We start from the raw sequence: 11697 nt of genomic DNA, 5'->3' as shown, positions 1-11697 counted from the left end.
AGCAGTTAACCAGAAGCATAGAAACCAAAAGCAACTAAAAGTGATCTACTATCCTAGAGTCTACTGACCTCTGATTTCTGTAGACATGGTGTATATGTAAGGCTCCTTTGGACAAATGAAGGACAACAGAAAAGAATACCAATAGTAAGCTCAAGAATTAAGAGTTATGCCCACTTTTTCTGCACATCAACTTAATCATATGGTTTCAGGCTGATTTTGATTTAGCTCTGGTACATTATTATGTAAAACATCTGCTAATGATATTGTTTCACAAGGCAGTCACTGGCAATGGTAGAACAATTTGACCAAGATGTTTACATTTCTGAGGGGCTCCACAGCAAATATAGGGCCACTAATTGCTGATAAACACAAAGGCAAAAATCAAGATCACCTCTGAATCCAAAGAGAAATTGTAAAAGTTTGGCTTGTCCTCCAAAGAGATCCTAGCATTACTCCTAGAGCCCAAGAGATCTGTTAAATTTCCACTGGAAATTCTTGGTTTGATGTAAAACTTTCTGGAAAGTCAAAGGCAGTAGGGTGCAAAAACTAAAGGTGGCATAGGGAAATGGTTGCTTAAATCCAAGCATGTGATTGGACCTGGTGCCCTTAACAATAAAGTCTGATTGTAGGAAAAATGGAAGAGTTCTGTCGTGCTGTTTGTCTTTTTTTTTTTCACCCTGTGGAAATCTACTTTCTACACTCCATTTCTGGATACTGACAGATACTAAAACAGCTTGACAACTGAACTATTTATAGTTCTGTCACTATCCTTCTAATGTCTCCTCTGCCCATTTATCCCAAGGTCGAAAGCCTGAGCAGGTTCTTCAGGTTTGTTCAGTGTTCCTTTCATTGTGGTGATTTGTTTTCAATGGAAGATTCATCTCTTCCAGGGACACAGCTTTGCTTCCTCCTCCAGAGCAGGCTCGGGAGGTGGGGGGGGGGGACTACGACCTAATTCTACCCAAAGACAGGAGGGTGGGAGAAGTAGACACTTTGTTTCCAAAAGTTGAGAAAAACAGTCTTCCTCTTTCATCTTTGCTGCTTGACTTTCCTTTTTTTGCAAAAAAACAAACCAACCCAACAGTAGTCAAGGGGGCCCAATTTCCTCCCAAGTTATTTATAATATATATTTTTATTTATAATATATTTTTTTTCGCTGTCCCCTAGCCCCGGCTTGGATGATATGCTGCCCGCACTACTATAATGGTGCTAAAAAAACTAAAAAAAAAACACTATAAATCTCTCCTATGGAAACTGCAGAGGGAAAATAAACAAGATCAAAAAGAAAAAAAAAGCTCCTGGAAATGATGAGTAGGCGGCAGCAGCCTATGTGCCCTTCAGATCTTTGGGGAACTACCGGTTCTGATGATTTCTGGCTCTTAGCCAGGCTGGTAGGAATTTGAAGTTGAAAACAGCTGGAGTACAGCAGAGTGTTTCTCTTTGGGAAGGACAGGTAGTTTGGCAAAGCAGGAACCGGACTCAATAGCACGGTTCCCACGTCATCCCCCCAACCCCTAGTTGAGAGCTGCTGTGATCCACAGCAAAATAAAAATAAAAAAAAACCAAAAACCCACCACCCTTCCCCTGTTTTCAGAAGCATCTTTCGCTTCCCATAAACCCGACATTCAGACAAGTTCAGGAGCTGAAACCCGAGGAGACCCCTTGGCAAGAAGGGAACATTGGGTCTCTGCTAATCCCTCTTCCCCCACCCACCCCGACCCCGCAAACTTTCTTCCCCTTCCCTCATTTCCCCCCCCTTATTCGAATTCAACTGGCTGGTTCGAGAGAGCCAGAAGGCAGCTTCGAATTCTGTCCTCGGGGCAGCCTTTCCCCCAACCAGGCGCCCTCCGGTAGGGTCCATCCACCCCACCAGGGCTCGGGGAGAAGGAGCGCTCAAGCAGGGCTCGGTCGTTGGGAAAGACGGCGGCTGGGGGGAGAGAGAGAGAGAGAGAGAGAGAGAGAGGAGGAGGAGGAGGAGGAGGAGGAGAAGGCTGCCTGGAAGCGGATGGGATCGCCCAGGGAGAAGTCTGGAATAATTAGACAAAGTTGCAAATAAGCAAAGCCTTTTTGGCTGCTGGACTCTTCTTTTCCTCTCTCCCCCCTTTTTTGTCTCTCCCAAGGCATGAAGGTGGTAATTAAGATTTGGGGGAGAGCGCCGGTCAGGTCACCTCCTCTCTGAGATCAGCGCTTCTTTTCAAGTGTCCTTCTGCGCGGCCAAAGATGACAACAGCAAATCAATAAGCCCTTGAAATGAAAGGGCGCTCCTGCCTGGCCCCCGAGGCGACAGATTTTCCCACCGCCAGCCAGACCCGCTTCTTCCCTCCTCTTCGCCGCTGTCTTTCCTCCCCAGCAACTTGTGGCATTCCGCCGAGCCGCTTCTTCGCCCTGTCCAGGAAGCCCCCACCCCCACCTTTCACACCTCTGCTCCGGACCCAGGTAAGCGCTCCCGGAGCTGGGGTTTCTCACGCCGCCGCCGGAGCCGCCTGGGTGTCCCCGCCGCCGGGGCTCGACGGCCTGGGAGGAGGGCGGGAGGAGAAGGAGCGGGGAAGGCGACCGGCCGGCGGGGCTAGAGGGCGTCCTCGGATCTGGAACCGCAGCTCCGGCCACTGGCAGAGGAGGATGCGACCCGGCTGGCTCAGAGACCAGGCGCGGAAAGGGGGGGGGTCTCCCTTTGTACTTCTTCCACCTCCCGTTTGCTTCGCTTTGGTTTCTCATGAAGTCTCTGGAAACGGGGGTGGGTGGGTAGGTGGGTAGGTAATGCCCCTTTTGTGTTTCCATGGATTGTTGCCTTGTGCCCGAATAAGTCCGGATTTGAACATTTCTACCTCCAGTGGGGTGTGTGTGTGTGTGTGTGTGTGTGTCTGTCTGTCTGTCTGTCTGTCTATCTACAGGGGTATGTCCTCCTTCCCTCTTTTCTTTTCATTAATTCCGAGCGTCGGGATGGGACGTCTATAATGAGGCCGTTCATTACTGACAAGACAGACGTGTGTGTGTGTGTGTTGTATTTTTGCTGATAAATATATACACACACACACGTATGTATGTGTGTGTGTGTGTGTGTGTGTGTGTGTGTGTGTGTGTATTCTCTTAGCTCAAGTATTTAAACGTTTCTGGTTTCGCAATGATAATAGGCTACCGGAACACAGGAGGTAGCAGGATGGGTTTTAATTTATATGCAAATGAATGGGTCCGTTCGAAGGGTTTCCCGCTCCCCCTTTCCTATTTGTATGGAATCGAGATGCCTAGACGAGTAATACGGAAATAAAATCATACAAGAAATTGGGGGGGGGGGAGGAAATGCAGAAGTCATAAAACAAAAGTGCAGCGCGTGTGTTGTAAACTTCCACCCCATTCGCAAAATTGCAGGGAGGAGGAAGACTCGAAAAACATAATTCAAAACGGGGGGGGGGGGGAATAAGTAGGAATTCTTTAATATTCACCGGTTTTCAAATAAGCCAGTAAAGATGCAAAATCATATATATATATTCCCTACTGCTGACATTTCTTCTCCTTCTCTTCCCAACTTTCACATTTATCTCAGTTCCTCGATGAAATTAGCGTTTGAATGTCTGTAAATAGAATTCTTATCAGCCATTCTCTTCGATTTTTCTCATTATTAGCGTAAGATGCTAGGACATGATTTTAGTGTAATTATGCTACTATATTAAAAAAATTAGTTTGCATTCCCATCCAAAAATGCTTTCTTTGAAATAACGCGCCCCCCCCCCACTTCCTGGACCACTTAACAGATAAGGAAACACATTTTTCTTTTTTAACTGAATTAGATTTCAGACATTCTCATTGGGGAAAAATAGATGATAGAGCAGAATATTTTCAATATCCATAGTCAAACTTACAAAAAAGATTTCATTTTACTCAAGATAAATTGATTTGAAAATGATCTCATTCTTGGCTAAGGAGCAATTGCATTCTTGGCGGGTTTGTTTGGGAATCGGTAGCTTTGAACTCCGTGCAACTTGCTAAATTTCATAGGACCAAGTTCTGAATACGCTGCCTAGATTCTATCTTTGGGTCAGCCCTATTGAAGTGAGTGGGAATTATCAGCTACCAAGCGAGGTTACTACAGGAGTTGCATTTCCAGGAAGGACAGGTTTTTTTTTACCATCAATTTTAAATAAGTAAAATCTAAGGGCAGTTAAAATCGTTTCTGGAATCTGGAACGGGAAATGCTTTGTGAACAGGTCCACCTGATTCCGGAAGTCCAAAGGCTTGTATTTAAGATTGTTATAATCCGATCATCAGCTTTGAAGAAATAAAACATGGGCTTAAAAAAAAAAAAAGAATTGCTATCCGCAATGTCAGTCGATTGGTAGGCAATTAGTAGCCATTATAACTAGTAGCCACTTAAAATCCGCCTTTGGGAATCTTTCTGGAGGTCTTTTTTTTTTTTTAAGTGTCCGTTTATTTCCTAAATAAACCAGCCGTCCTTGAATGGAAAAATCAAGTGCCCGAAATTAGCACTTGCAACTAACTCCACCTGCTTATTAGCCGAGACTTCAATCCTGCCTTTGCTCAATTCGGGATTCATGGAAATGAGCAGAACAAACTTCGTCGCGGCAAAATGACTTCAGGCGAAGCTTTGCGAGAAGCCGAGAAAAGGGGACATTTTTCCAAAATCCCTTCTTGCGGCATTTCAGCGATGCTTTCGGAGTGTCCTGAACGGGAGTCTCAGATAATAACCCTATTTAATTACAATAGTAATAATAATAATAAGTCACTGGGAAAGTCGTGCCCCGGCCGTGCAATCGTGTCGCCGCTGCACCTTCTCACAGAGGTAACCTTGAGATAACCCAGTTGGTCTAACCTAGTTAAGACGCCGCATACTTTGCTTGCGACTAGTCAGAAAAGCGGCTGGGGCTCTCCGGGGACCGAAAGGGGCCAATGTCTTCACCCCCTACCCAGGATTGTGTTTCATAACCTGGAAGAAAGAGAAAGAAAGGGTGCTGGGATGGGGGACGGAGGAGTGGGGGAGGGAAGGAAAGAGATGAGGAGAGAGAAAGAATTAAAATCCGTGTATTAAAGCAGCTCCACAGTTTCCAGACAACCTTTCCAAACTCCTGTTTCGAGGCAGCCTGTCTAATGTATTCCCCAGCGATTCCGGGCATTAATTAGTTGTTTAATAGGAGTATGACTAAAAATGTAAAAGAAGGATTAGGAGCGTGAAACGTATGTCCAGCTCCTTCCACGCACTCGAGGAGGGAATGAAAATCACTCTGTATCTTATGTTTCTCCACCAGCCATTTGCATTTCCCACCAGCTGCTCACTTCAGCTTCACCCCAGTCCGAGAGAGGGAGAGAGAAGTTCCCGGCCCTAGCCGTGCTCCGGTCTGAAGCCCCGGCATTGAAGGGGGCAAGGGAGGCAGCCCGGGGACCAACAAGGGTGGGGAGTGGGGGGAGAAAGCAACTGGAGGCCGGCTGGCAGTCTGGCTAGGTACCGCAGACGGAGAACCAGCCAGCCAGCATTGGCTGAGGCTGGGGGGGGGGGGAGGCCGCGGAGAGACAGGTCTGTGACAGATCCTAATTTGAAGTGCCTGGAAGAGGCAAGTGGTGGGGAACGAGCACGCATCTTCCAAGACTCGTGCTGGGAGGAGGAGCAGGGGAAGGAACACCCCCCCCCCCCCGCTTTCTCCCGGTCCTCAGACGGATTCAAAGCAAAGGCAGCCACAACACGGAGCGTCTGTTTACCTTAGTTATTTTACCCACTACTGTCCGTACATTAATTAGGTGTATGAAGCACCGGGGTATTCCGGGAGGCGAAGGGCCGCCTGGAAGTCGCTGGGAGCCAAACAAAAGGCTTCATTCTCTCCCGCTCTTCTCCCTCCCCCAGCCCCCCACTTTCACGACCCACTCACCACCCCCTTCCACTTCACGGAGCGACCGAGAGAGAGAGATTTTAGGATTAATCCCCATGGATTTATGTTTCCCTTCGCATTCTTTATTGCGATATAATAACTCGGAGCTCCCTGGCTCTTCCCAAGGACGCGAATGCGGGTTGGTCTGCTGCTCCCTTTTCACACGTGCGGTTTGGGAGCGGTGGCCGAACCCGCAGCGGAAGTATCCGATTCGACTCTAACGCCCGGTCCCTGCGGTGGCCTATGGGGCACGTTTGATGCTTATAGAATTGGCTAAATATTTACCTTTTCAAATAAAATCGGTAGGGGAAATGATAAGGAAGACGATGGTTTCAAATGGCCTGCAAGTGGTAACACTATATTTGATGTTTAAACATTAAGGAACATAAAAAATATATCGATGGAATGAGAATTTTCCCCACTAAAGCAATTTTATAAATTAATCCTCATTCTTATTCCATTTTTTACTCCAAGCAAATGGGCCTAGGTTTACAGCCATGCTGTAGGAAAGGATTTCCTTCCAAGAAACGAAAATGCTTAAAAATTAAATGCAGATACATTAGAATCCATTAAGTGTTTAAGTCTATAGGCTGAGAAGCAGGCACTTCAAAATGGCGCCCATTTCTTTGCGTCAGAAACGACCCATTTCCCAGCTTCCAACTACACTAGAGAGTTGAAATAAGAGTGTCAAACTAAAACAACTTTTTTTATTTTTTTTTAGGGAGGGGGAAGCGAGTTAGCTCCTTCAATTATCATAGAATCGTTTTCCTTCCCTTTTTTTAAAATACAGAACACCCAACAAAATCAAATGTAATAGCGATCTGAAAACGGTTAACTGTATTGAGGTTTAAAAATGGATTTTTATTTTGAAGGGCGTGCTGTAAGCGTGGAACAAATACAAAAAGGCGGCCACAATTTCTTGGAGGTGTTGTAGGTGTAGTGTCTGCAGCTCAACTTTTGCATTTGTCTTTGCAATTGCTGTGATAGATCTCGTTAGCGTTTTTTGGCTAATAGTTCAACAATATTCCCAATTTCCCTTAATGCATGCGGACATTCTCCTGCGCTGTTTCTGCTTGATAGGGTCGAAGTAACCGAGCAGGCCGGATCTCTCCACGTTTCTTCTCTCAGCCAGAGCTTTGCTCCCGAGGAAGCGCGGCCGGCCCGGGATAGACCCCACCACCACCCGCTCCCCGGCGGCCTCTCCGGAAACTGCGCCAACTGCCCGGCAGCCACCGCCGTTCGGAAACCGTATTTCTTCCTACGCCTCGTGCCTCGTCATTTTCACCAATGAATGATCGGTGACCCCGGGTGAACCTGCTGGGGGCAGAGACAGCCGAGGAAATTCTACCCTGCGAGGCGCTTCTGGGTCTTGTAGGTCGCGGACCTCACGGCGGAAAGGCCCTTTCGCGCCCCCGCGGCCCTCGCCGCCACCCACCCAAGTTTTCCCAGCTGCAGCCGTAAAATAAGAAAGAAAGAAAAGGCCCCGCTTTCCTGCCGAGTTCATCATGCTGGCTTGAATATTGGGAATCCCGGTGGGCTGGGCGGCTCCAGGCCCTTTTGCACCGGCTCCAGTTCTCGTGCACTGCGCCTCTGCCTGCAGGTCCCCTCCGGGCCTCGATCCACTTCTACTTCCTCTACGCTCCCCTCTTGTTTCTTTCACCGCCTGTTTCAGCTCACTCCTTTTGCTGGGTGCCTAGCTGCGACTGAAGAAAAGGGAAGGAAAGCTAGCTTTGCTTAGAAAAGGGAGGGCAACCAGGCCTCTGGGGGAAGAGCTCGCATTTTCCCGGCCTCGCTCCTTCGCTTCGCTTTCTCCTCCGCTTCCCCGGTCCAGAGGACACCTCTCGGCTTCCGATTTTTTTCCCTTTTCTCTGCGCCTGTTTTGCCACGCTTCTTTTTTCTTCGCTCCGCCGCATCTTTTTTTTTTGTCGCGGTCGGTCTCTCTCTCTCTCTCTCTCTCTCTCTCTCACACACACACACACACACACACACACAGCCAGTAGCGCTCGTTCTCTCCCACGGAAACTTTAACTGTTCTTAGTGAAACTTTCAATAACGAGCCTGTTCCCCGCTCCCAGTTCAGTATCAGGCTCCTTTCCCTGCTCTTCTTCGGTCTGTAACGGCGGGTTTTGATTTTTCCTTCTCTGCCTGCCGAGCCCTGGGCTTTTGTTTAACGGGCTCCCTCCACATATCTTGGACGACACTTCCCGTCAGCCCCTGGCCAATAGGCATTGTAGTCCATTACTTCGACTGCGCCCCGCAGCTTGATATAGAGGCGGCTCTAACCTTTCTCTCCTTCATTCAGGCTCCATCCGTCCGAGTCCCATTTTTTTTCCTGCCCCCACAATCCCCTTTCTTGGGCACCGTCCTTTCCCAGCAGAAGCAGCTGGGCCGCCCCTGCCTTCTCCTCCCCCCGTTATTCACCCCTACCTTTCCCCCTTCCCTCCCTCCCTCCCTCCGCTCGGCTTGGCCGCCGACTTCAGTTTGGTGGAATCTCTGCTGACGTCACGCGACTCCCCCAGCCAAGCCGAGCCGAGCGGAGTTGAGCGGAACAGGAGCCGCAGGAGAGCCCGAGCCAGGCAGGGGGAGCCGGGTCGCCCGCCGGGAAGCTGCCCTGCTGCTGCCGCCGCCGCCACCAACCCACCCGGGCCCGGCCTTCCCTCCCCTTTCCTTCCACGGGCTGCTCGACGCCCCCGTTTCTTCTCCCGGAGATCCTGCTGGGCTGCCGCCCTTGTTTGACTCGGGCGGGCCTCGGGAGTTGCTGCTCGGGGCGCTGGCGGCGGTGCGACCCTTTCCCAGACCTCTCCTTCCCGTCCGGGGATTTGCTCAGCGCTTCGGGATCCAGGACCCATCCCCGCCGGGCAAGGCAGGAACCATCAAGAGCCGGTAAGCCCTAGCCCGGAGGTGGGCCGCGCAGTGTCCCTGGGCCAGCGGTGTGAGTTGAGGCGAGTCTTCGGATCTAGTCCCAATTCGGGCGGCTGGTCCCGGCCGGTTTTTTGGGGGAGGCGCTCGGCTGGCTCCGAGATTTCGTCTTCCTACGCTTGGTTGGGTCAGGGGCTTCCAGTGAGGTCTCCGCTCGTTTCCAGGTTCTGCCCTTGCCCGACTTAGACGAGCGCCCTTCCTTCTGGTGTCCCGTCTTTTATTTTTCTATTCTTTTCCCTTGTGGCTGATAAACATGTGTTGGCATCCTGGCCTTGCAATCTGCCTGGGATTCCGGAAGAAAGGAAGGAAAAAAAGAAAAGGGAAAGAGAGATCAGGTCCTTTTACGGAGCTTTCTCAAATGCAGTTCTTTGCACAATATGATTGGCCCTCCGTGTCCTTTAATGTTTTTCATCCAGTCTTGGGGTGGGGGTGGGGGGGAATCAAGAAGGCCAAGTTGCCAAGGAGTTGCCACAATGAAGCTGAGTCTTGCCCTATAACTGAAGCGTAACTTTCGTAAACACATAATTACAATTACAAATCCTAGGATGGTTTACTATGGCAAACCACGTGGGGCATCAGGATTCTGAGACGTGGATGACTTAATTTTATCGGGATCTCAACATTCTATTTGCTTCTTGTAGTCTCATTTAAAAGATAACATTTTGTGAAGTTTGTGGCAGGTTTTGGGAGGTGGGTTTTTTTTTTTTTTGCTTTGTCTTGTCTTGCCTTCTGATTTCATCATATCCCTATTATTAAATCTGGTTCCTCTTCCAAAGGCAGTATAAAGAGTAATTTGTGTTTCTTTTATTTTTAAGGGACAGTGAAGAAGACTTAAATTAAACAAGAAACTAGGCAGGAAATAAGAATTAAGGGGGGGGGGTCCCTCTAATTAATTTAGTTGGCTTTACAAAAGTTCCTCTACATTCCATGGGGTGAATCCACCTTTAAAGAAAAATGCAACCTCCTTCTCTTAATTTTTCAAATATTCCAAATAATGAAAACAAATCCTACCCGCTACAATTCCTGGCTATGTCTTTTGATGCCCGTCCATCATCTTGACCTATTTTTGTACTTTTCAGAATGCCCATTTGTATTGCTAAGAGTCAGGTTATAGGTCTATCTAAAATGCCACGAAAATGCAGTTGTGAGTCACGTGCTATTGATGAGGGAAGGGGGGAAAACACACCAAATACCAAATTCTAATCTGCAGTGCGACTTACTTCATTTTTTGCATTTCTGTAAAAGATGCACTTTATTTTATTTTAGCTATTTTTGCTTAGAGTGTACATGTGTTCCTCATAAAAGCAATTTGAGTTTGTGGATTTAAATGAAAATAAGAGGCAAGTACATGATGAAGAAGACTGGGTGCAGAAAATAATATGGTTCTAATTGTAATGTTGATTGGTGGACACTAAATTATTTGGTAGAGGGTCCCGTTTATTCTATTTATGTGATTATTTGCATGTACTGTATAAGCAGTCTAGCATCTGGAGCTAATATATTAATAAAGCCTAACAGGCATTCCCAAGAGCCTTCTCCTGCCCCCTCCCGCAGTAGATAAATTTGCATAATAAAAATATATTTTTTTCTTGGCAAAAATCTGGTTCCTTTCTTCTTTCTCACTGTAGTCTTAATCTTACTTGCCCAACTAGTTTTAACTTGGTACTGCCTTCTGTATAAATCTGGATAAATCAGCTGCAAATTTCTTTTTTTCTCAACTATCAGGAATCCTTGCAATCAAATAAAAAATTATATTCCAAAATAAGTAAGAACAAGATTGTAAAACAATGGATAAATAGAACTGCTGATATTGCATTTTTTAAAAAATAATATTTTCTAGCGGTTCGGTTTTTGGAAGTGAAGGACTTAAAGCAAAAATTAACACCTTATCTGTCTCCCTGTGTTCAATTAATTAGCGATAAGGCAAGCGATGAGCCTGAGAGTTTGAATTTATCCTGGGAAACCTGCTTGACAAAACCCACTTTAAGGACCCTCCAAGAGAAATTAAAAGGGACTCTCAACTGCCTTTCTCTAACAGTTTCACTACAACTCAAATTAGGCCTTCCTTGTGGGAAAAAATGTCTCCTCTTGCTTCTTCTGTTGTAACTCAGAAGATGAACTGTTTCTGGGCACCTTACATGTCAGTCTTGACTGCTGAAAACTAAAGAATTTACGACCTTTTCCATATGTCCCCCTGGCCACATACATTAAACCGAAGCAATATCTCAATTGCATCCATTGCTGGCACCCAGTTCTACTCCAAGAGACTTCGGAATAGTTGATGGCTTGGAGAGAAATCAGAGGGCTCTGATCTGAGATCTTAAGGCCAGCCTGGGTGGGAAGAAGTCAGCAATCTTACTAGCTTATAGGAATTTTTTCCCCGAGCCAGAAAACTTCATCTAAAAAACAGTTCTCCTTGTGAGACGCATGTTTTGTAAATCAGCTTAAATAGGCTGGAGGAATATCACCCTCATCATCCTCATCATTAAGTCAAGGGGATTAGTGTTCATCTTCCTGGCTGTTTCTGATTAGCCAGTTAAGGCAGAGCCGTCCTGTCCCCCAAGGATTTCGGAGAAGGCTCAGAAGGATAAGTTGGTTAAGAGTGAGCGCCCGTTAAGACACCCGAAATGGTGGAAGGGGATATTGGGGAATGGGGGGGTGTTAAATTATCCAACAGAAGAGGACATGCAAATTTTCAATCAGATTACCATAAGTAAACATTTGAAGCCTGGACTAATAACCTCCCATCTGTGTTACTTCATGTCGAGTTAGTTGAGAGCTCCTGTGATGATTTTTGTAATATCTCCCAAACAGACATCTCAATCAGGCACTAATCTTGCTCCTTTTTTTTTCTTTCTTAACACCTCTTTTTTTTTAGTGTTAAGTTATGATGTTTGTCCTGTCC

General features: G+C 47.1%; 1 protein-coding gene across 3 annotated transcripts in view; it reads left to right on the top strand.

Annotated features, from left to right (window-relative positions):
* The first annotated feature begins 4688 nt into the window (after positions 1-4688).
* Positions 4689-11697, top strand: part of PITX2 (paired like homeodomain 2) — a 40634-nt gene continuing 33625 nt past the window's right edge. The window contains exon 1 of one of the 3 annotated variants that reach the window (XM_081959839.1): positions 4689-4795. The gene's annotated coding sequence lies outside the window, so the exon portion shown is untranslated. Of the gene's footprint in view, positions 4796-8380; positions 8757-11697 lie in introns of those variants that run through there. The other 2 variants (XM_081959840.1, XM_081959838.1) reach the window with 2 other exon arrangements.

Source organism: Natrix helvetica (assembly GCF_964273705.1).
Source record: "Natrix helvetica genome assembly, chromosome: 7".
Taxonomy (NCBI): Eukaryota; Metazoa; Chordata; class Lepidosauria; order Squamata; family Natricidae; genus Natrix; species Natrix helvetica.
This window is presented reverse-complemented; position numbering and strand designations above follow the sequence as displayed.